General features: G+C 53.3%; 1 long non-coding RNA gene across 6 annotated transcripts; it reads left to right on the top strand.

Moving 5' to 3' along the window:
• The first annotated feature begins 11,414 nt into the window (after window positions 1-11,414).
• Window positions 11,415-22,254, top strand: LOC308649259. Of its 6 annotated transcripts, none has more exons than XR_014022052.1 (6): window positions 11,415-13,051; window positions 13,274-13,337; window positions 13,676-13,846; window positions 14,222-14,337; window positions 17,918-18,141; window positions 18,561-22,249. It is a non-coding gene; the product is annotated as an uncharacterized lncRNA (long non-coding RNA). The 6 variants fall into 6 exon arrangements; XR_014022053.1 differs by having other exon boundaries at window positions 11,417-13,051; window positions 13,679-13,846; XR_014022050.1 differs by lacking the exon at window positions 11,415-13,051 and having other exon boundaries at window positions 13,084-13,337; window positions 13,679-13,846; window positions 17,918-17,992; window positions 18,561-22,254.
• The last annotated feature ends 1,922 nt before the right edge of the window (window positions 22,255-24,176 follow it).

Here is a 24,176-nt window from a genome sequence, read left to right as displayed (position 1 = left end):
TCTGAATCAAATACAAAAAAAGGGCTGGGAGTGTGGCTCAGTGGTTAAGCGCCCCTGAGTTCAAATCCCTAGTACTAAAAAAAAAAAAAAAAAAAAAAGAGAGAGAGAGAGAGAGAAAGCCCTGTGCTGTTGGGGTCACTGGAAGCAGTTTCTGGGGTTCCTGACTGGGAATGGACTCCAGCTATGGGTGCCGACCAGGCTGGGAGATGGGCAGAGTGAGTTGGGTGGGGACATCCCATTCTCGGACTCTGTACAATGCTCCCCTAGCTTCAGCCTGGGCTTCCCTGCTCCCCCATCTCCTCCCCAGCCAGGCTGATGGGGAGTGGGTGAGGGGATGAAGGAGCCCCTGTCTGGGGCAACTGCCTGTCCTGGGTCCCTCTAGGTTTGAGGAGCCCTGCCTGTTCCACCTCTGTGACTCTCTGCACCCCTGATCACGTTTCTCCATCTCCCTTCCCTCCCCTCCACCAGCGTCTGTCTCCCCACTTAATTCAGCTGCCCACCCCGCTCCCTAATCTCAGGCTCCTGCACCAGAGTCATTTTTCTTTCTCTTTATTTTTTGGTGCTGGGGATCGAACCCAGTGCCTCACACAAGCTAGGCCAGCGCTCCGCCACTGAGCCACAGCCCTGGCCCAGTCCTCTGCTCTTCCTGAGCACACTGAGCCCTTTTTTCCCCTCCTGGCCTCTGAACCTGCTGTTTTCTACCTAGAACACGCTTCCCTCTCATCCTCCACCTCCAGTGTCACCTCCTGGAGAGGTCCTCTGGGACCCCCGGCTCTAAATCTTCTGCCTTGTTCTGCTCTCCCTTGCCTGGTTATCTTCTTCTGGGGCTTGTCCCAGTAGGAATTTTTTCCTGCTTTTTGACTTGGTTGTGAGCTCCATGAAGCTGGGATTCTTAACTGGGGATCATGGGAGATGAATTGACTTGATAAGTTTCAACCTTGACCTCTCCAATTACCAGTGGCACCTGCTTGTCTGGGAGACCCTGTCAGGGGAAGGGCTTGTACCTCATCCACGCTGTGTTCTTGGCACCGAGCCCTGGGCCTGGCCCACAGGGGCCCCACGGGCTCTCCCCGAGGCCTGCCTGCCCTTCCTTGTCTCGGCCTCCTTTTCCCTGCAGTCTCTTGTGGTCTTCTGACAGTTTCTAATGCCTGTCACACGGAGCCTGGCATCTCCCAGGGTGGGGGTGGCAGGTCCCAGGTCTTTGCCACTGATTTTGCTTCCAAGTCCAAGGCAGGATTTTAAAGTGGGGCTTGGGGTACATTCCTGCCGTAGTATTGGAGGCCTCTGCCCTGTCCTCAGACTGGGTGATAGGACAATGACCTAGAAGGGTGTGCTCAACTTGAGAGACTCGCGGAGAGTCAGGAGGGCCCAGGGAAGCGCTTGGGCTGGAGTGACCAGGCTGCAGTCTAATGAAGCCTCCTTTGGTTTAGAGGGAAAAAATGCTCTCGGAACGTGGACTGCTCCTTCTCAAGCCAAACCAGAGGTCAGGCAAAGGGGGCAGTGTGGCGGTTCCATATTGCCCTCTGCCTCAGACACAGCCCCTGGGGACTGGTCTGCTGGTGGACAGAGGCTTGCCCCAGGCCGTGGTGCCCAGGCTGAATCACGGTGCTGGAGCGAGGGAGGCCGATGCCCGTCTGCTACTGTGGGACGTGGGTGGAGGTGAGAGAGTGGCCAGGCAGGGACACATCCAGGGCCCCTACCCTCCTCCCACCCACTGAGCACGAGGCAGGGAGGACTCACTCCCTACCAGGAGGGGAGACTCCACATTTGAGAATTTACCAATAAAACTTCAAAATAAGTCATTTTGGAGACTCTGTAAGGGGTTGAGGGCATCTTATTTTTCCAACAAGGACAAGAGGATAATTTAAAAGTTAAATTTCTTCTAGTAGATCCTTAAAAGTGACATTTTTTTAAAAATTTTTTTTTAAAGAGAGAGTGAGAGAGGAAGGAGAGAGAGAGAGAGAGAGAGAGAGGGAGAGAGAGAGAGAGAGAGAGAGAGAGAATTTTTAATATTTATTTCTAGTTCTCGGCGGACACAACATCTTTGTTGGTATGTGGTGCTGAGGATCGAACCCGGGCCGCAAGCATGCCAGGCGAGCGTGCTACCGCTTGAGCCACATCCCCAGCCCAAAAGTGACATTTTTAATAAAAAAAAAAAAAAAAAGGAGAAAAAGACCAGTTGGTCCTTCCCTAGGAAGCTGATAGCATTTTAACTGACATTTTGAGCTGTGGACAGGGCGGGGGGGGGGGGCAGGGTTAGAGACCAGCTTGGGGGAACTGAGTCAGGGGTTTGGATGTGTGTGTCTCTGTGTGTGCCCAAAAATGATGTCCAGGGAAGGGAGTGCTCCCTACCCCAAATGTCCCCTGGATGGCTTCACTTCCTTATCTCACCTGGGCTTCCTGTGGATCCACTCCCCTGGACAGGGCTCCCCAGGAGCCAGGACAAGTACTGCATGTACCTCCCAGGAAGGTGTTCGTCCAGGTGAAAGCTGGTTGGGATAAGCACTGGGTGGCCATGTGGGGAAGGAGAGGGAGGAGGGGGTCTGCCCTGGCTGAGCCTGAGCTGGGTGGGGGCCCTGGGCCTGGGGCTTTTTCCCTGGTTAACTCACTTAATTCTCAACAACACGGAGAGCTTCTGCTTAGTATCCCCACATGACAGGTGAGAAAACAGACCCAGAGAGTCACAGTAATTTGCTGAAGTCACACAGCAGTGATGGAATCAGTATTTCCATCCAGTCTGTCTGAAGGCAAGGCCAGAGGGTCCATTTCTCTCTCAGGCCAGGGCACAAAAATGGCTAAAAACACCTTGGTTGGGGAGCTGGGGATCTAGCTCTGTTGGTAGAGTGCTTGCCTCACGTGCACAAGGCCCTGGGTTCAATCCCCAGCACCACACACACACACACACACACACACACACACACACACACGTCCTGGTTGGCACAGGGCTGAGTGGTCTTGCCTTTGGTTTGTTCCGTCCATGTCCAGACACCATGACTGACTGCTCCAGGCCCTAATCTCACTATTATATTCTCAACGGACCTTTATTTAATTTATTTATATGCAGTACTGAGAATCAAACCCAGTGCCTCGCACATGCTAGGCAATCGCTCTACCACTGAGCCACAACCCCAGCACCCTTAACTCACTTTTTTTTTAATATTTATTTTTTAGTTTTAGTTAGACACAATACCTTTATTTTATTTATTTATTTTCATGTGGTGCTGAGAGTCGAACCCAGGGCCTCACACATGGGAGGCAAGCACTCTACCGCTGAGCCACAACCCCAACCCCTCCTTAACTCACTTAAAAAAAAAAACTGTAAAATTTTGTGGTACAACACATGCAAAATTTGTCATTATAACAATTCTACCTTTAAAATTTTATTTATTTATTTACTGACTTATTTTTGTAATACTGGGAGTTGAACCCAGGGTGCTCTACCACCACGTTACACCCCCAATCCTATTTATTTATTTATTTATTTTTGAGACACAGTCCTCCTAAGTCACTGACCTTGAACTCGATCCTCCTGCCTCAGCCTCCCAGTCACTGGGATCACAGGTGTGCACCACAGCACTCGGCTCCTTATATCCACTTTAAAGTGTACGGTCCAGTGGCGTTTGGTATGTTCATGATGCGTGCCACTGTAATTGCTCCCTGGTTTCATGACTCATTGAGTAGTCACTCCCATTCTCCTCTCTCCATCCTGTCGACTCCCAGTCTGCATCCTGGCTCTATGGATTTGCCTATTCTGGCCACTTTATGTAAACATATCTGGCACGATGTTCCCAAGGTTCATCCAGGTGGTAGTGTGAGAATTGGCACTGCACTCCTTTTAATGGCTGTGTAATATTCCATTGTGTGGATGGACCATGTTTTGTTTAGTTATTCATCTGTTGGTGGGCATTTGGGTTATTTCCATTGTGAATAGTGCTCCTATGAACATTCTTGTACAAGTTTTTGTCTGAAAACCAGTTTTCAATTTTTGGTATATGCTGGGAGTAGAATCATGAGATCATATGGTGACTCTATGTTTAACTTCCTGAGGAGCCATCAAGCTATTTTCCACAGCAGCTGCATCATTTGTGTTCCCTCTAGCCATGGACAAGGGACCCAGTCCCCACGTCCTTGTCTATGCCTGTTATTTTCCATTTTTCAAATATATTTTGTATTACAGCCATGCTGGTGGGTGTGACGTGGTATCTCATTGTGGGTTCAATTTGGATTTCCATAGTGACTAATTCCTTGGTCATATTTGCCCTTAACTTTGGGGGGCCGCATGCAGGTGCCCTGACCTCTGGATGCCTCAGTTTCTTCCTCCCTAAGTCGGGATGCTCTGCAGGGTTGTGGAGAGGATTAAATGCACAGATCATGAGAAGGACTTGGCATCTGAGCCGCGCACAGAGCAGGAGATCTTGGGACCACCTCTGCAGCCCAGGCCCACCCGTGCCAGCTACTGGGGAGACAGGCTGCTCGGGGACCCTCCTGCCTCTGACCAGGAGACTCCACCGTGTAGGTTACAGCTGCTCCTCTCTGCCTGGGGGTCTCCCACCTCTGCCATGACCACCCTGGACCACACAGGGAGCCTGGATCTTTCAGAGGCTGGGCTGACATTTGGGGGTGTGTGGATGGCCTCACACCCCTTTTCCATTCTCCATTTCCACGAGTCCTCCCTGGCCAGCCTGGTGCCTCCCTGCTGGTCACTCTTTCTTGGCGACTGCCCTCAGCTGCAGTGGAAAGTCCTGGGAGTTTGATCCAAGCTTTCTTGCCTGGGGTGGGGACAACCCTGAGGCACAACCCAGCTCCAGGGTCCCCTCACAGGACCAGACAGAGCCTTCCTCTGTAGGACTGAGCCTCCAATACCTTTTCTGGCCTCTTCCTTCCAGTCCTGCTTCCCAGCACCCCATCTAGTCCCTGGGAACAGTCCCAAATCACCAAGCCTTAATTCCTCATCCCAGGATCTTCTGGGGACCTGACCCAAGACACAGAGCAGGTGCTGTGTGTCATGCCTTGTGCCGAATGCTGATCCAGACTAAGAAGAACACCATGAGCTCCCCCCAACCTGGAGCACCCCATAGCTTGGTTGAGGCTGATCCTGAGAGCTGCACTAATGCTGGTAGCCAATGTTGCGCACCTACTATGCGCAGGGCCCTAGGCTGATGCTTCCCATACATTTACTTCCTTTGAAACTTGAACCTTGATGCTGTGGTCATTTCAACTTTACAGAAGAGAAAAAAGGGGCCCAAAGATGTCAACTAATACTCAGCACTGGGGAGTAGCAGTGGCCACCAGACACCAGTCCCCCTACTCCTGTGCCATGTGCCTCTTGCAGAGGAACACATTTCGGGGAAGGGGGCTTTTCCTGTTCTCATTTAAAGGAGGAGAGAGATTCCCCAGGGCCTGCTGGGCTTGGTTAACTTCCTGAGGATAATTTAAATGAAAAAAGAGAAGAGGAGGAGGAGGAGGGGGAGGAGGAGGAGGAGGAGGAAGGGAGAGGGAGAGGAGGAAGAGGAGGAGGAGGGGGAGGAGGGGGAGGAGGGGAGGAGGAGGAGGAGGAGGAGGAAGGGAGAGGAGAGGAGGAAGAGGAGGAGGAGGGGGAGGAGGGGGAGGAGGAGGAGGAGGAGGAAGGGAGAGGGAGAGGAGGAAGAGGAGGAGGAGGGGGAGGAGGGGGAGGAGGAGGAAGAGGAGGAAGGGAGAGGGAGAGGAGGAAGAGGAGGAGGGGAAGAAGAAGAGAGATAAGAGAGACCGGTGCAGACGCTGCCCAGGTGCCTGGACTGCCCACTCAGGTGAGGACCAGGTGAGGTGTTATGGTGTAATCAGGGTATCAGCTGCTGCCTGGCCTGCCCTTCTCCCCAGCAGAGCTCCCAGGCCAAGTGGGTGCTCGAGCTTGGACCTCCCCCAGGGAAGGAGGCATGGTCAATGGCCCAATCTCCTTTGTGATAGAGCCCCCCACTGCCCTGTCAACAACCATCAGACCCCAGGAAAACCAGAAGCACTGCTCAGGAAAAGCCAGGTGGCCACTGAGCGTGCGCCTGGGAGGGTGGTTGAGGGCACAGCCTCAGAGACCTCCGCAGCCAGATTCCAGCTCTACTAGTTGCAAACTGAGCGACTTCGGGATAGCTGCTTACCTTCTCTGTGCCTCAGTGAAACCATCTGCACAGTGTGGACAGCGACAGCGTCGGTCTCTCAGGAGAGTTGTGAGAATTAAATAATATACATGACGCAGGAGAGCAGCGCTGTGTCCACAGAAGGAAACTCACAAACGTTGCCCTGGGAATCTGGGTGACACCAGGACTCCTGATGTCCCCAACAGCCCCCTACAGAGTCCCTGGATCTGGGCGCTCTCCCAGATGAACCACTCTGTGTTCCTGAGGGCAAGATAAAGTCTCTGCCTCTGTCTGTCCCAGGCCTCCCCTTCCTGGCTTGCATCTTGTCCAAACAAGGTTCCTGGTGCTCCCTTGGCTTGGAGCTCGGCAGTGGGACTAGGGGCTGGGGAGGGGGGTCTTAGGGACACCACCCTGGACTCTGAGCCAGGAAACTGTCCACTAGCCTGTGGGCCTCATGGCAGGTGGGTGGCAACGGGCACAGGGTCCTGGACCCGTGAGGAACCTGGCTCTGTGCTCCCTGGCTGTGACCTTGGCCAGCTCCCTCCCGGCCTGGAATCTCTTATGAGCACCTGTAAAGTGTTGTCTGATGTGATCTTCCAACTCCCTGGTGACTCTAGTTCTCATTAAACATGGAGGGGAGCCAGCAGGAGTGAGGAACCATGACCAACAGCAGCAGGGCCTGGTGCAGGGGAGCGGGCTGGGGCTGGCCGGGCGTTCCCTGTGCCCATGCAGGTGCCCGGATGGTGAGCAGCCAGCACAGTGGGGCCGGGACCAGAGCTGTTCCCAGGCAGTTCCAGGGCAATGCTGGGGCTCACTGATGAGGTCTGAGGCTCCATTTCTGGTGCTGGAATCATGTCTGTGTCCCTTGATATACCTGTGGCCCTCAGGGGATGGCTGGGGAGAAGCAGGGAGACCCTGGACACACACATGGTGGGGGCCATGTCTCTCTATTTTTTTAAATTTTTTTTTAAGAGAGAGAGAGAGAGAGAGAGAGAGAGAGAGAGAGAGAGAAAGAGAGAGCGCCTCAGTCTGGCTGGGCACAATTCAGGAGCCACTTGTCAAAAGAAACTAACTTTATTTTTAGAACCACACAGGCCAAACAAAACAGCTCCTCAGGAAAAACCCTCAGAGCCCAACTGCCACCACCGGCTTCCCACAAGCCTCTCTCTTAACCACAAGCCTCTCCACCTCCCCCACTCCTCCTGCTCTTGAGGCCGATTGGCTGGGTCGTGTGGGCGGAGCCAAAAAAGTCCCCCAATGAGCAGCTCTGTGGTCTTAAAGGGCAGGGAAACAGCCCAATGAGCATCACCGCAGAGGAGCCAATCAGCTAGATGTTGCTGGGGCTGCTGTGAGCCAATCATCAGCTGGCAGTCTGAAAGGGCAGGGAAACAGCTCAATGAGCATCTCCAATGAGCATCACCACAGAGGAGCCAATCAGCTAGATGTTGCTGGGGCTGCTGTGAGCCAATCATCAGCCGGCAGCTGGAAGTTTGCTGGGGCCCCTTCGGCTGTGGCTCTCAACATCTCCCCCTCTCTGTTTAAATAACAAGCATGTGGCTTAGGGACTGTGCCTGCCTTAGGTTGTCCAATAGTACATATGGTCCTTACCCGTTATCGGATGAGCTGACCTCAAGGCGTCAGCCTCCTGTCTTAGGTTGGTACCATTGCAATTGGATCTTACCTGTCACCCTCTACCGGTCCAGTATATAGCCACACCTGTGGAGAGGTCTTTGTACCAGCCAGGGGGTGAGGTTCTTTGCCTCATCTCTGTTGGCCCCCAAATTTTAGCTGAATGATCATGACAAGCAGAAGGGAGGAAGATACACCAAGCCAATTGACGGCTCCTTTTGGAAAAATTGTACCACCGATGACATCATCAGCAAAAATACCCCAACACTACCACAAGTCGCTGCACCAACAGATAGTTCACAATGCATACAAGTGATACATAGTCCAGGCAAGTTCTGCAAGCAGTTCAGTGATGGCTATTGCAGAAGCTATAGATTGGTTTTATCTTTGTCTTCACCGGCACTGGCAATAATAGCTAAAGAAAAAATTATGTAACATTCCAGAAGGCACTAAAAGAAAACAATTTTCTTAACAATTTTCATTATCTTGAAGAGAATTATTAAATATAATGAAAAGGAAAGGTGAAAGTAAACAAACAGATCTGTTAACCTCCTTTTTTGTTCACATATTAAAACAATCCTCAACAGTTGTTTACCCAATTTAAATTAAACCATTTAAATCACGTGAATAAAAAAAATTTGGATCCATTTTTTCATGAGCACTCATCATATATGATATGGACATACATACATTCAAACATATAACACAAAACACAAGTGTGCACACATAATATAATATATACAACACATAACATAATAGTAAAGGCCTTACAACTTTTTACAGGTGAAATCTCCATTGCAATGTTTAAAAACTCTATGGTCAAAAAATAGAACTGATCAGCAAAACATTAACCTAGGTCTGTATGAGCTCAAAAAACAAAATAGAACTTTATGATGTGGGAAAGGGCAATAATAAAATAGATATTGAAAAAAGCATCCTGGTTCTGTCGCAGATGTAAGGATAGCCAAACTGGAGTTTTGGATATCAGCTGTTATGGATTTGAGCCAAATCATCTTCTTTTTGGTCTGTAGAAATCGCTTTAGTTAATCTTTCTGGAATCCAAATCAGCTGCTGTTCTCCCTGTGGAAACACACAAACAGACCCCCGACTCCAGACAATCACTGGGTCAGGACCTTAATTAATCTCTCTGGAATCCAAATTGGCTGCTATTCTCCCTCTATGGCATCGTGGGCAAATACCCGGTATTCTACCCCTTTGATACCTAGTATTGTTAAACCCTCCTTCTATGGGGGCAATTACTTTTAAAATGTCCTGTTTGTTCACAATTGTAGCATGTTCTTGGCCTGGCATCTAAAGCTTGTTTTACTGCAGCTGCCACAATTTGCCCTTGTTCATTAATGTCTCTGGCATCTAAAGCCTGTTTTACTGCAGCTGCCACGACTTGCTCTTGTTCATTAATGTCTCTACATAATTTAATATATGTGTTTAAATCTTCATGCTTCCATGGTCTAATGATTTCTCTGCACCAACGATTTGCTTGGTCATAAGCCAGTTGTTTTATTAATGGCATTGCTTGTTCTGTATTCCCAAAAACTCTGGTAGCTATTTGAATAAGCCTACCTACAAATTCAGCATAAGATTCATTAGATCCTTGTATTATCTTAGATAATTGACCCTGTAAACCTCCATGTCCTTGTAAAGTCTTCCATGCCCTAACCGCCTCTACAGCAATTTGTGCGTATACGCCAGGATCATATGCAATTTGTTGCTGCTGATCCTCATAAGGTCCCTTTCCTAACAATATATCTAGATTTCTCTGAGGATAACCAGCTGCTGCCTTTCACCTAGCCGTCTCCTTGCAAAATTCCTCATTGGCAACCTTCCATAACAGGTATTGTCCTCCATTTAGCACAGCTTTACACATACTAGCCCAATCTGCTGGCGTCATGTTCAAGTTGGTAATGGATTCGACCATGCTTACAGTGAAAGGTGCTTGGGGACCATAGGTTGTTACAGCCTCTTTTAGCTGCTTCACTGTTTTGAAATCTAAAACATGGTGAATTCGCTGCCCTCCTGACTGTTCAAATACAGAGCATGCTGATCTTTGAGGTCCTGTCTCAGGATCCCATCTATCAACTACGGGGGTTGGGGGCCTCCCAGCATATGGAGGTGGCCTTGTTAGTTGGATATTTACGTCCTCTGGAGATAGAAAGGTGTTAGTAGCAGTCTCCTGTAGAGGTGGCACTGTTGGTTGGACACTTACGCCCTCTGGTGATAGAAAGTTGTTAGTAGCAGTCTCCTTTTGTAACTTTCCCCCTGATGGCTTTTTCTGCTCTAAGCTTTCTTCCTCTATCTTTGTCTGAACTGAAGGCTTTGGACTAAGCAAACCAGATACCAACGCCCACAATGTCAATGTGCCAACTGGCAGAATCCCTGGGCTTTTCTTTTCTATTCTTTTTAAATCTTCACCATGATGGTTCCATTGTGATATTTTAACAACTCCTCCTTAAAAAGCCATGGGCTACATTTTTGTATTGTATCAACGTATGCCCTGACTGTTCTTGATTTTACTGAGATGCCTCCTTCCTCTAATAATTTACTTAACACTCTTTCGGTTTGTTTTTTACTAATTTCTTTTTTTTTTCAAATATTTTTTTTAAAGAGAGAGAGAAAGAGAGAGAGAGAGAGAGAGAGAATTTTTTAATATTTATTTTTTAGTTCTCGGTGGACACAACATCTTTGTTGGTATGTGGTGCTGAGGATCGAACCCGAGCCGCACGCATGCCAGGCGAGCGTGCTACCGCTTGAGCCACATCCCCAGCCCTTTACTAATTTCTGATCCCATATTTCTACTATAATACAAGCCAACAAGATGACGCCAAACAAAACCGAGACAGAATGAAATAAAAATGGAACAACAAAAAATCATTATAGCCTTTCTATCCTCCTGAAATGTGCATCCGTCCTTTCTCCCTATCTGTTCCTCAGACGTAAATAGTTTTTCCTCAGATATGAGCGGTTTTTCTTCCGTCTCATTCATCTCCAGGAACAGGCAACTTAAAACAAAAGTGAAGCAAAACAAAAGAATAATCTTAAAATGGCTACCCATCCTCTCGCCCTGCCCTCAAGGGTGAGCAGTTTACCTTATCACTTACCCTCAGTGGTTCCCCATGCGGCCCACCAAATGCCGCAGTCTGGCTGGGCACAATTCAGGAGCCACTTGTCAAAAGAAACTAACTTTATTTTTAGAACCACACAGGCCAAACAAAACAGCTCCTCAGGAAAAACCCTCAGAGCCCAGCTGCCACCACCGGCTTCCCACAAGCCTCTCTCTTAACCACAAGCCTCTCCACCTCCCCCACTCCTCCTGCTCTTGAGGCCGATTGGCTGGGTCGTGTGGGCGGAGCCAAAAAAATCCCCCAATGAGCAGCTCCGTGGTCTGAAAGGGCAGGGAAACAGCCCAATGAGCAGAGGAGCCAATCAGCTAGATGTTGCTGGGGCTGCTGTGAGCCAATCATCAGCCGGCAGCTGGAAGTTTGCTGGCAGCTGGAAGTTTGCTGGGGCCCCTTCGGCTGTGGCTCTCATGAGAGAGAGAATTTTAATATTTATTTTTTAGTTTTCGGTGAACACAACATCTTTGTTTGTATGTGGTGCTGAGGATCGAACCCGGGCCGCACGCATGCCAGGCGAGCGCGCTACCGCTTGAGCCACATCCCCAGCCCATGTCTCCCCCTTTAGACTGGGGGCTTCCTGAGGTTAGAGGTTCCTCTCCTCTCAAGGGGGATTTTCTTACTGGGGATCATTTTCTTTTTTTTTTTTTTAATATTTATTTTTCAGTTTTTGGTGGACACAACATCTTTACTTTATTTTTTTATGTGGTGCTGAGGATCAAACCCAGTGCCCCGTGCATGCCAGGCGAGCCTGTTATGGCTTGAGCCACATCCCCAGCCCCGGGGATCATTTTCTTTTGAAAAATTTTATTATGGAAACACTTAAATATACACATAAGTAGAGAATCAAGTGTGGTGACCTGTACCCCCATTCCCAGACTCGGCAGCTATTAATTCTATGATCATTCTGATTTCATATCCCACTTTCGGCCTCACCCCCAGATTATTTTGAAGCATGCCAAAGACACAATACCCCTTCACAGATGTTTCAGAATCGTGTCTAAAGAACTCTCTGTAAAGAAAAAAAAACCAAACCCCAAACCAAAGGAACAAACCAAATACCAGCAAGCCCCCTTAATTCTAGGGAGTTTTATAAGGGCAAGAGCTTGGTCCCATTTCCTGAGGCCCTGGTTTGGAGGTCCCTTGCTCTTCCATTTCAGCCACAAGGGGAGCCTGAGCTGTGTGCAGCTCCGTGGGCCCCCCTGGACGTCAGCCACGCCTGGGCTGTGGAGGGCGGTAGGAGAAGGGTCCTCTGAGGTGGGTCCATCTCAGAGCCTCACAGATGGGGATCCTGGCTGCACTGAGCCTTGCTGGGGGCCCTGGAGGCTGGGGTCCGCCCTCGAGGGGAGTGCTAATCTTCCCAGGGTCACAGGCCTCTGGCCTTCTTTGTGTTTTTTTGGAGTGATTCTCCTCTTCCTCTCTCCCCCACACCCTTCTTTGTCCCTCCTAATATTTGATCCTTCCTGTTTTTGTGGTTCCTGCAAGTGGGGATGGCTGTTTTGTAAACATGTTATTATATTTTTCACTTTGGTGACTGTCATGTGTTATGGGTCCCCCCCTCTCAGCATTGTTTATAAAATCCAGCCCTATTGCTTCAGACCGCTGGGTCCTACCCCATGGGGGCACCCACATATTTTCTTGCCCCCCCACCCCGCCATGTCAAGGTGCCCTGACGATCCCGGGGTGGAGTCGTGAGTGGAGTCACTGGGTCACGGGGCACTTGTATTCTTAACCTGACGGAGTATGACCCACCCCAGGCTGTTGTGGCTGGCCGGCCTTCCCCGCCTCCCACAGGGCAGACGGCTCCTGGGTCCCCGTGTCCCCACGGATACTGGCCTTAACCCAGCGTGTGTGTCTTTGCCCATCTGCCTGGGGTGGGGAGGTCTCTGGTGTTCTTTGGCATTTTTTCTTGTGTTTTTGAGGTTTTGCCTTCCATCTCTCATGCCCACTATGGGGCAGGGCTGCTGTCCTCTTGTTGCTCTGTGAATGTTCTTTCTGTCATCCAGCCTAGATGTGACCCCTGGTGGATTTTGACATGCCAAGCTTTCGCCATCACTCTGTCATCTTCGGGCACTTTGAAACCTGACTCTTCTCCCTCTGAGGGCTCCTTCAAGAGCGGATGGCACAGGGAGGCCCTTCTCGGTGCCTCTGCCCTTTTGGTAAATGCCAGGCACCAGTGACAAGGTACAGCCTGCACCAGGAACTTGCTCTTAGCATGGGGCCCAGGCGTGGGGGAGGGAGGACAGGCCGGGGCAGGGTGGCAATGTCCCGGGGTCCCTGTGCCTATGCTCAGGGTCCTTGGCCAACATGGTCAGGTCTCCCTTAATTCACACCTACAAAGGTTAGGCTGGATTGTGGTGTCAGGTTTGTGGCCTGAAATTTGATGAAGACTCTGTCTCTCCCCAGAACCTTGAAGGTCAGTGTGGGAAAGCAACATGTCCACAGACCAGGGTGACGGCTCAGCCATCTGGCAAGACTGCCATTGCTGGTCAGGGTGTCCTGGAAGAGGTACCTTCCGTGCCCCTGAGCTTTGGAGGTTGTACAAGTGTCCCCTGGGCCTCAGCAAGGCCTTGTGTGGGAACAGGAGAGGAGCGTCCCATTCCCAGGTCCAGAAGGCAGGTGGCCCGGCCTTGGCTCTCAGAGGTGAAGGGGTCTTTGTCCCTGGCTTCTCTTTCTGAGCAGGGTCAGGGCACCTCACAGGCAAAGGAGCTGGTGGGAGACTCAGCGGACCTGCCTCTGTCCTTACTCTCAGTGGCCTTGGGCAAGTTCCTTCTTCCCTCTGACCTGGACCCTTTCATCTGAACGAAGCAGACATTCTCCCAGGACCTTCCAGAATCCCCAGGAAGATGCCAGCTCCCAGCCGTGACTCCTTCCCTCTTCTCAGTCCATCACACAGTTCAAGGACAGGGTGACAAGGACAACGGCTGCCCCGTGCTTTACCCCAAGAGTGTCATCCAGTTCTCAAAGTCTGCAAGCCAGGTACTATTATTAGCTCCATTTTGCAGATGACATCAAGAGGCTCAGAGAGGGCTAGCCACTTGCTCAAATCACCCAGCTTATATAAATGGCAAGACTGGTATCTAACCCTGGCTGTTTCCTAATCTCCTTCCCTGTGCCACATGAGTCTCCCTTTCCTTAAATTCCAACTGCCCTGTTAGCACTCTTTGGCCAAACCCTCTCCCTACTTCTCGATTCCAAACAGCCCACATGGGCACCTCCACCTTCCCAGGTTCATTCTTACTTTCAACCCTTTGTCAGTATGCATGATCCCCTTCCTACCCTGCTATGTCTAGCTGGCCCTGGAGGGCAAGAGGGCTGGGTGCCCTGCTGTAGCCACACCACCTTTCCTCCTAGAGCCACGTCAGTCCCCACCGGAGCATCTTGTTTCCCTGGACCTCCCTGGAGTGTGCCCAGAGATGCCATCAGGGCTGAGTGCCCACGCGAAGCCCCAGGAACCCTGAGCTTCCCCAGTAAGCCCCTACCTGCAGTGAACACTGATTCTGAGAAGGGATTTGAATGGGGGCTCCTCACACCCCAATCACCCTCTTCCTGAGGTTGAGCAGGGTCAGTCATGTAGCAGGTCACCCTCTAGGGCCCGGCAGGCCTGGGGCCCGGGTCCCTGGCAGCTGGCCTGGCACGTGCCTGACGTGGCCAGACTGAAGGCCGACGTGCCGGTCCTGCAGGAAGCCGCTGGGTTATCAGAGGGGAGGGAAGGGGCTGAGCCACCCTGTCCCTGGAACGTGCAGAGACTCATGACCCTGAGTGTGTGTGCGTGCCTGTGTGTGCATCTGCCCATGCCACCGAGCTAGCCCAGGACACTGTGGGCCTGACCCAAGGAGGAGGGGGGTGTTCCACGGTCCACCTGTAACTCCTATGCATTTATCAGACTCAGGGCTGTGCTGGGACCCTGAAGGCCTCCAATCCGTTGTCACTGATTAGTTTTATAATTGGGGCCCGAATCACAATTTCTTCCTCCTGGGTTAATCCTGTCTTCCACATGAAACCCACGTTGGTGGGGGCTGGGAGTGGGTGTGTAAAGGGAACCCTGGGCTGGAGTTGGGCTGCCAGGCAGGGTCCTGGTTCTGCTGCTCTTCCAGCCGCAAGGCCATCATGTTCTGAGCCTCACCTTGCCATCTGTCAGCGACGTTGGTGCGGTTGGGATTGGAGGTCATGAGTATGGAATGAGCCCGAGCGTGCAAACCACACTTGATGTCAGTGTGACATAATGGTGGGGGGATCATTTCTGATGAGCATCTTTGACTTTCACTTAGCACCATGCAGGGCCCAGGAGAGGCTGCCTGAGGACCCTCGGCTCTATTTGGACTTAGCCTGCCTCCTTGAACATGGTACTTTGCCTCAGCCCCAGAACGTGGCCGAGCATGGAACAAGGCTCACTAGCTGAGAGGCTGAATGGACAGCCGAGAGGCTCCCACTTCACAGTGTCGAGGCATGTGGGAGGTCATGTGGGCTGGACCGGATGTTTGAGGTGGCTTCCTACTGAAGGTGCTTTTAGGGTCCTGTGACTTGAGCTGAGTTCTGCCACCTTTCCAGGAGTCCCTCCTTCTTCCTGAGCATCTCTGTGGTGGGTGCTGGGCTGGGCATTGTACCTCTGTGTTCCACGTGGTCCTGTCCACAGGGGTTCCTGGGAGACCCCACAGCCAGCAGGACTGAGGCTCATTCAGGGCCTATTTGATGGGGTAGGGGTGAGGCTGGGGAAGAGAGGTCAGCCTCTGGGAGGCCAGGCTTTGTGGGTGGGAAATGTTGCCAGCCCTTTGGTGTTGATTCTGGGCCCTGGTCCCAGCTGTGACCAGTATGCATGATCCCCTTCCTGCCCTGCCGTGTCCAGCCCATGACCCTGGAGGGTAAGAGAGCTGAGTGCCCTGCTGTGGGGCAGAGGGTCCAGCACAGGTGTGAGGGACTCCTGAGTGACAAGCTGCTGTTCTTGCTAGATTACTAAAGCAGTCCCTCGGGCAGCTGGGCCTTCTAGGTGTGGTTCTGACACTACACGATCTTCACCAGTTTTTGTCTGTCAAATCCATTTCCTCCCCTGTGAGATGAAAGGTTAGTAAAAGCCACCGTCCAGGCCCTGCCCTGTGTTAGGATTCGGGTGGGCGTTGGCTGGAGGGTACCTGGTCAACCTGGCCTGAGACCTTGTGCCCCCGCGGTGAGCTCAGAAGACAGGCTTGGGGAATAATGGGGGAAGGGGCTTTTCTCTTTGCAGTTGCCACCTCCTGAAGGGCCTTTTGGGGGACTGGGAAGTACCCACCCCCAGAAAGGCCCCCTTCTTGACATCTGCACCCCCCTGTTTCATCCCCTGGGTGTTACATTCCACAGGGGAAGGTGATCCCTCACTAAAGGCCTGGGGATTATAGGCAGGGGCAGCCGGGGTCACCCTGGGAATGCTCTTGTAGTCCTTTCCCACCAGGGCCCTCTGCCTCCCGCCAAGACTGGGGTAGGGGGTGATCCTGGTGCACCCCATCCTGAAGGAGCAGCAGGACCTCAAGGGGTGGGGGCTGGATACCCCTTCCCTCCCTCTGTGAGGGTCAGCACCCCCAGAAAATGAGGGGACTGTGTGGAGTCCCTATTGGGCCCTCTCAGGGGGCAGCTGGGGCCTAGGTCCTGGGGTCTTCACATGCCTGGCCTCCCCTGCCCCCTCATTTCTGCCCTGACCCCCTCTCCAAGGCTGCAGCCCCCCCCCCCATCCCTACTAAGCTGGGGATTTCCGCAGGCTGAGCCAACCGCCTGACCCTAATTATGCCGCCTTCATCCTGTTGGGGTTAAGCTCCCTGTGGCCTTCCCTCCCCCAGCCAGGAGGCCGGGACTGGGGTCAGAGCCTCAGGAGGCTCAAGCCTGCTGGGCCCTTTCTAGAAAGGGCCGATGGGCCAGTGCCCTCCTGGGGCCCCTGATGGTGAGGAGGTCACTTATTCTGGGGGTCTGGGAGGAGTTGAGACAGTTTCTCTGGAAAGCCCTTGGGACTGGGAGAAGCCCGGGGAGCTGACCTCGGGAAGGAAGGGGAGTCTGAAAAATGGAAACTTGGAAAGGCTGTGTTCTCATATAGAAGCACCCAGAAAGATTTTGAAAAGAACCCATGCTTTGGCTCCACTCTGATTTTGATTTTCTCGGGCAAGGCTCAGCAAGCCTGTATATTAACACCCCGAAGGGATCCATGTACAGCCAGTTTGAAAATCACTACTCTTCTCACTTGTCATAGGACAGTCAAAGAAACAGGCCCAGTGGGCAGGAGGCCTTCCACAGAGGCCACCCCACTAGTTGGGGCAAAGCTGGCTTGGAACTTGAAGCTCCCAGCCCCGAGTCAGGCACCTTCTTCTTGGCCTTGAGCATCACCAGGAGTCGCTTCAGCACTTGGGCACCAAGGAGCTGTGAGTCTTGCAGTCTCCTTGCTGTGTCTTGGCTTCTTTGCAATAATTATGGGCTCTCATGATAAGAATTGAGCGAGGTGATGCCTGTAAGGTGTCCAGTAGCACCTGAGAGAAGGGTAGCCGTATTCTGCTTTCTGAGTGGGGCCAGGGCTGGGGCTGCAGAGTGGGCAGTCTTCCTTGGTCATCCCTCCCACCGGGTGCAGCCCTGACAGTTGGAGACCTGAAGGGCGGAGCGGGGAGTGGCTGCCTCAGAGACTGCCGGGGCCCTGACCATGAGATGGAAGGGGCAGGAAAGGTGTTGGAACCAAGAGCTCCCACACCTGACCTCAGGTCCCTCCAGGAGAGGGTGTCACCAGTCAGGGTCATGCGGCTGCAAAAATGGCCACTAGATGTCACCCTCAGCTCATGCTTGAAGTGAAGCTGTCCTGCCTGCGAGAAAGGAACAGGGTGGAAAAGAGGAGGCCAAACCACCAGAGAGTGGGCGAGTTTAAAGAAAGCCCAGGCTTCTGGGTGGCTGCAAAATTTCTGCAGGGAGGTGTCTGCAAGGGCTCATTTGTCTGCCTGCAGAATTTTCCTTCGCAGGATGATGCCAAGTCACAATCAACAGGTTCTTTTTTTTTTTTTTTTTTAAACAAAGACTAACCATTTTTTTTTAATATTTATTTTTTAGGTGTAGATGGACACAACACAATGCCTTTATTTTTATGTGGTGTTGAGGATCGAACCCAGGTCCCACCCGTGCTAGGCGAGCGCTCTACCGCTGAGCCACAATCCCAGCCCACAATAGGTTCTTTAGTGGGCACCTGTCACACAGACCAGGAAGACTCTGGTGCATGCATTATGTGCTAGATGTGTACACCAGCAGGCTGGTCAGTATCCACAATACACCACGTGGTAAGTGTGCTTGTCAGTCCCGTGTTATAGGCGAAGAAACCAAAGCCCATAGCAGTTATGTGTTGTGCCCACGTCATTCACCTGGAGGGGAATTGGGGCCTGTCTGGAGCCTAAATGCTTTCTCCATATTTGATGGGCTTCTGGAGAATTCCAGAATACTAAGCACTCAACAGGCTTCCTGCCAAGTTGGGAGATGTGGTGGGTGGCAACCCTACCTGGCTCTGCTCCTTTGGTGCCAGCAGAGTCTAGCAGGCAGGAGAGGGAGTGGCGCTTGCTGATGTGGGTGGGAGCTGGGTTTGGGTGATGCTGGGTGCTGGGCCCAGCAGATCTAGCACCAATGGGAGACTATCTGTCCATGTCCTCCTCTGAGCAATTTCCCCACCCAGAGTCATTTCAGTTTCTTCATCTGTCACTTCTAGGAGTGGACTTTGTTCCTTTACCACTCTGTCCCTGCTCCCGCCTCCCTTCAAGGCTCTGAGGCCAGATACTCAGACAGACAAGACAAACCAGCCCCTGCCCACAGTCACTCTGCCTGAAGTCTAGACCAGTGACCTTCAAGCTATTTTTGATCATGGAACCCTAGCAAGAAAAAGATTGTTGAGCACACCCCTGTAATATGAATATATTTTGTATTGTTGATCTTTTACAATATGGTCACATTAATTAGAAAAAGGATGAAATGAAAAATGAATAAGTGTTCTAGTATTTTCTTTAAGCATCCCTGTACCATGCACACACACAGTGCTCAAATGCCAACTGAACATTCCTGCCCACCCTTTTTGGCCCTAGCCATAGAAGGAAGAAACTTCAGATTCAACAGGTAGGAGTGTGGGCAGACAGGAAGCATGAGCAGGACTGGGGAGGGACCTTAATGACCTGAACAAGAGGCTAGATTTTATTTTGGACTCTAATGCTGAAAATTTCCTGATCATTTTCACTATGCTAGGATATACAGATCCAGGACACTGTTCCAGGCAGTATCTGATTTCATCTACTTTGGGCAGTTCTATTCCATTTCCAACAGATTTTGTATTAAAATATCCCCCCACTTCAGATGAGTGGGGAACAATTCCTTCACCACATATACTTGGGACAGGAAGAACAGAAGCCGGGTCCTCATGCAGGAAGCAGCACTTGGGGGCCCCCATAAGTATGGGTTGCAGGAGAAGAGGGGCAAAAGGCCACATCTGGGGTTCATAAGGGAACCCCCCTGTGGGCCTTTTACTCAGAGAAGTCTCAGGACAAGCCCCTTCCCCCAACCCTGGCACCATGCTGGAGAACAAAATGGTCGTGAAGGCATCTGTCTGCCCGCCGGGGGTGGCTGCCAGGGAGGCCGCCATGATGGCTGGCCTAGTGTGGGTGTCTTTGTGCGCCGGTGACTGGGTGTCTGTTTGGTACTCACTGAGTGCTTGTTCTGTGGGGCGAGGGGTGTGGGGGTGGGGGCACGGCCTGTAGCAGGGAAGGTACGTGAGGCTGGGCACGAACAGCCTCACCCACCAGCCCTACTCCTGCCAGGTACTCCCAGCTGCTCCAGAGGACTGCCCACCGCCTCCTCCCTTCCCTGGGCATGGCCAGGCCGGGGGGCAAATGACTTGGCCGGCATCTCCCTCACTTGGACCCACTGGGGCAGAGCCAGCTCACCTGGGGCACAGGCAGGGCTCCTTGCTGGGTGGGTGCTCTGCCAATCCCCCTCCCCCACTCCCAAGGGGGACAGGAGGAATAGGGAGGCGGCAGGGTAGAGGGCGCCGACCAGAGGGACAGGCCCCTTCCTCTCCGGGACTGTGGCTGGGTAGAGCAGGGCACAGGGGGCTGCTGGATGGGGTGGGGGTGTTTCTCTGTTGAGGGCCAGGAAATGATTTCCATGCAAATGAGATGCAAACTCCTTAATGAGCTTGCAATTAGGAAGCCAAGGCTGCCAGGCCCGGGCAGTGCCTGCGGGTTTTATGAATGGGCCAGCGTGGGGAGGGGGAGGAGGCGCGCCGGCCCGCCCCCACGTTTCCCTGCCTCTGCACCCGCGACATGCCGCGCCGCACGTTGCTGCCTCCCGGCCGTGGCGACCTGGCTCACGGCCAGCGAGTCAGCTGCTCCGGACGGCGCAGGAGGCTGTCGGGCAGAGTCCCCGCCACGCTGCCTACCGGCGATGCGTTGGGGCCGCCGACACGCCCCCTGGGGCCCGGCAGGGGCTCTGTCCTCCGGCGCCCTTTTCCCCGTTGCTGGAGTGGTTTCCTGCAGTAAATCGAGTGGAGTTAGCTGCAGGCCCTGTTCGGTTTAGGATGGGCAGCCCCGGGACTTCTAGACCAAAGGAGGAGGATGGGCCCCTACCTTGGGGTAGATAGAATGACCTTGAGAGGGATGGAGGTAGAGTGGCAGGATAGGTACCAGTTCCCACCCCAGGACCCTCGGCATCTCCACAATCCCCTTCTCCAGCCAGTTCCCAAGTGTGAACTTAACTTCAAAAGCCTGGTTCGCAACCACCCCACTGCACACGCTGTTTCCTACACTTGCTGGTTCTGCTCCTGGCCTTGCTGGACTGATCTGGGATGGAATCGAGGGTCTCCTAAGGGCGTGTGGGCACTCCGGTCAGCTCTGGGCTAGAAAGACACCACAGTGTGAGCAGTTGAACCCTGTTAGGCCAGAGCCCCCCTCCCCTCCTCTCTCCTCCTTCATTGCTTTCAGAGTGAATTAACTAATTACCTCCAATAAAGTGCCTGGCTCTCTGTTCCCCTGGGCCCCAATCCCTCCCCTAGGAATCCTCCTCGCCCAGGCTGGGCCTGGAAGGGGGCCTGGCCTGCAAGGTGGAAGTCAGTGAATCAGTCAAGTGGTGCAGGGAGGGTGGGACAGTGGAAGCTACAGTGTCATTTACCATGGGAGTGGTGCGGACAGCCAGGCTCTCTGACTTTGCTGGGATGCAGAACTGAAGTCAGGTCTAGGGACAAGGGCCCAGTGGGTGCTGTGAAAGCCAGGAGCAGGGGCTGCCTTTGGAGGTAAGACCTGGGTGAAGGGTGTGTGCTGATGTTGAGGCCCTGAGGGCCAAACTAGAAGACCCACCTCAGGAGAAGCAACTTGAGGGTGGGTCTTAGAGCTGCCAGTCTTTGGGGACACTTGCAGCCTCCCTCACTCAGGACAAAGGACAGACTCCAAAAGTCTGGGGGTCCATCCAGTCCCTTTTCTCTCTAACCAGGCTTGCTCCTGCTGCAGCAAGGACAGCCCCTCAGTTATCTTTGTCCTGTCCTACTCCTCAGTGGCTCTAAGGCACAGACCCCAGCACTAGCCCAGCCCAGCACCATCTGTGTGCCGCCCTGTGTGCCGCCCTGGTCCCGCCCTGGTCCCGCCCTGGTCCCGCCCTGGCCCCACGTGTGAGACGTGATGGGGAGGATACCTGGCATCAGGAGGCAGGGCAATGGGTTGTTGACCCAGGTCTCACCTCTGGTAGCTGGCATCTCCTGGGACCAGGCAGGTTCATGCCAGGCTGTGACTCAGGCCCAACCCCCCTTGAGTCCTGCCATGCCAGGGATCTGGGCTTGGGCATCCTTTGTATATGTGAACTGGGGTTGTCAATTGCAGCCTTCTATCTTGGGGTCACCTTCTCTCTATCCCAAGTTTCAGCTCCTCCCAACCACCACCCCTGGAGAGGCTGACTAGGGAGGGCCCCCTGGCAGCATACAGCAGCCTTCAGGGTCAGTGGGTATGTGAGCCATCCAGGGCAGGGGCAGGGCCTAGCACATGGGAAGGGCCACTCCTGGGGTGTCCTGAGCACCATCTACCTACTTGACTTGCCCCCTAAGCCCATGGAGAGCTGGCCCCAAACCCCTTATATCCAGGAAAACCTCATCATGCCTCCCTTGTGTGTGGCCAGCCCAGCTGGTACTATAAGCTCCAAGTCTCCACTTGTTTCTCTCTCTCTCTTGTCCCCCTCCGCAGATCCTCTGAGTTTGAGTCTTGTTTTTTCCTGTACTTCCCAATGGACAGCAGAGGGCGTTGCCCAAAGATGAGGCCACTAGGAATGGAGCAGAGAAATCAATCCCTTTCCTTGTGTCCAGTTGTATACAATGTAGAGCCCAGGCTCATGGGTCACTGTGTGTGTGTGTGTGTGTCTATGTGTATGTGTGTGTGTGAGAGAGGGAGAGAGAGAGAGAGAGAGAGAGAGAGTGATATGAGACTGACCCAGGAAGGACACCTTCCTTCCTGGGGATCTAGACTTAACCTTTCAGCTGAGGATTAGAAGTTAGACCACAGGTTGAACCTAAGTGGTGAACCCAGATGGCTCTAGGCAGGAAGAGGAAGGTGAGGGAGTTGTGCTTTCCCAGCAGGCTGAATGGGGAATGGGCACTGGAGGTTGCTAGCTTTCCTCCCTTGATACTGATTGGGAGGGGCTGCATACAATAGCTGGTGTCCCACCCTGTGGGAGGGACTGCTGTGGACATCTGGGCCACATCTGGATTCCTGGCAGGACCAGGATCTGGTCTATTTGGAGTCCTTAAGGGTTATAGGATCCACCCCTTTGGGACCCCTGCTATCACATTCCTGGGGAACCCTTTGTAAACAGGTGTATAGGGTACATCCTTGTAATGCCTGAGAATTCCTACCAGCTCAGTCCTTCCGGCACTCCTTTGGAAGCGGCCCTAGGGACCTGGGCAGCAGAGTTCTCTGGGCCAGGTGACCTTTTCATGGCTGAGCCTGTGTGCGCATGGTGAGATGCTGGGAAATACACTCGCGGGGTCCACATTGTCCATGCCTCTTCCTTCAGATGGGGTAAGAGCAAGGGCTGGAAGGGGAGTGAGGCTGCAGCACCTCTTAGGGACCCCACCCCAAAAAGAGGAGTGGGGAAGCCCTTGCTGTGGGGTGGTATCACACAAAAGCTTGGCAATGTGATTGGGACGGGAAGCAGAGAGGCGACAGCAGGAGTGGCTCTTTCTTGGGTCTGGGGTCTGGGTTCTAGGGAGGAGACCACACGGAGAAACAGCCCGTAGGTCCGCTGGGTTGCAGGACGCCTCCGACACGGAGCAGGAGGATGGCCGCGATGGCCTTGCAGAAAGGAGCAGTGACGGGGAGGGGGAGGGGACGAGAGTGGCGCCCACCCGGGCTCGGCCGCTGCGGGGGCCCAGCCCCTCTTTCCCACCCCTTTCTCGCCCGGCCGCCGCGGCCCCTCCCCCAGACCCGGGCGCCGCCTCCCCCTCCCCTCCTCCTCCCCCTCCCACCCGGCGCTGCAGCTGCTGCCGACGGACTATTCTGCACGTAGCGAATGGAGGAGACGCACAAGGGAGGCCTCAAGTGCGCGCGCGCGGGAGCCGGAGCCGCGCGGGCGGGGGAGTAGCGGCGTGAGCGCGCGCGCGTGCGGCGCCGGCCCTGAGCGCGCGCGCCGGGCCCCGGAGCGCGCGTGTCCTCCGCGCCCAGGGTCTGGGGATGCTTGGACTGAGTCTCAGCGACACCCCGCGCAGCCCGGCTCCCAGACCTTCTCCGTGCACGTTGCCTCCCTTCCAGCGAATTCCAACTCAGGTCCCTTTTCATCTTCCACCTCAATAGCAAGGTCCTTTGCACATAGTAGGCACTTCATGGTGGGGTGCTGGAATGAATTTATTTGCTCACCCTGCTCCTCCTCTCGGTCAGTGCTCTACAGTCAGCCAGGTCTTGGGCTGGGGGTTTACAGCGGGCTGAAAGCACTGGTTGCCTGCCATTCGGACCATATAGTCCCACGAAGGTGGCCCCCCAGGAGTCTCAGCCTTGAGAGCCTCTTCCTCCCACCCCTCTGTACCTGAATACAGGGTGAGCCCTGTAATGCCCCTTATTAAGGGCCTGGGAAGAAAAAACAAAGGAGTGCATTGACCTCTGTTTCTTCTGTGTTGGGGAACTCCCAAGGGAGTGCCTTCCCCTGTCACCTCTTCTCTCCTATGTCACTTGCACAGCTCCTAATTCCCTGGGGTGTCTGGGACCAGGCTGGGTTCTGCCCACACCTCTGGCAAAGGTGTATTATGGTGAACACAGAAACTGTGTCCTGGGATAACCTAGGGAGGGCAGGGAGGCCCTGGCTGTGGCAG

This window comes from Spermophilus citellus, assembly GCF_964194105.1.
Source record: "Spermophilus citellus genome assembly, chromosome: 5".
In the NCBI taxonomy this organism is placed as follows: Eukaryota; Metazoa; Chordata; class Mammalia; order Rodentia; family Sciuridae; genus Spermophilus; species Spermophilus citellus.
Note: the sequence above shows the minus strand (reverse complement) of the source record. Positions and strands in the feature narration are given on the sequence as shown.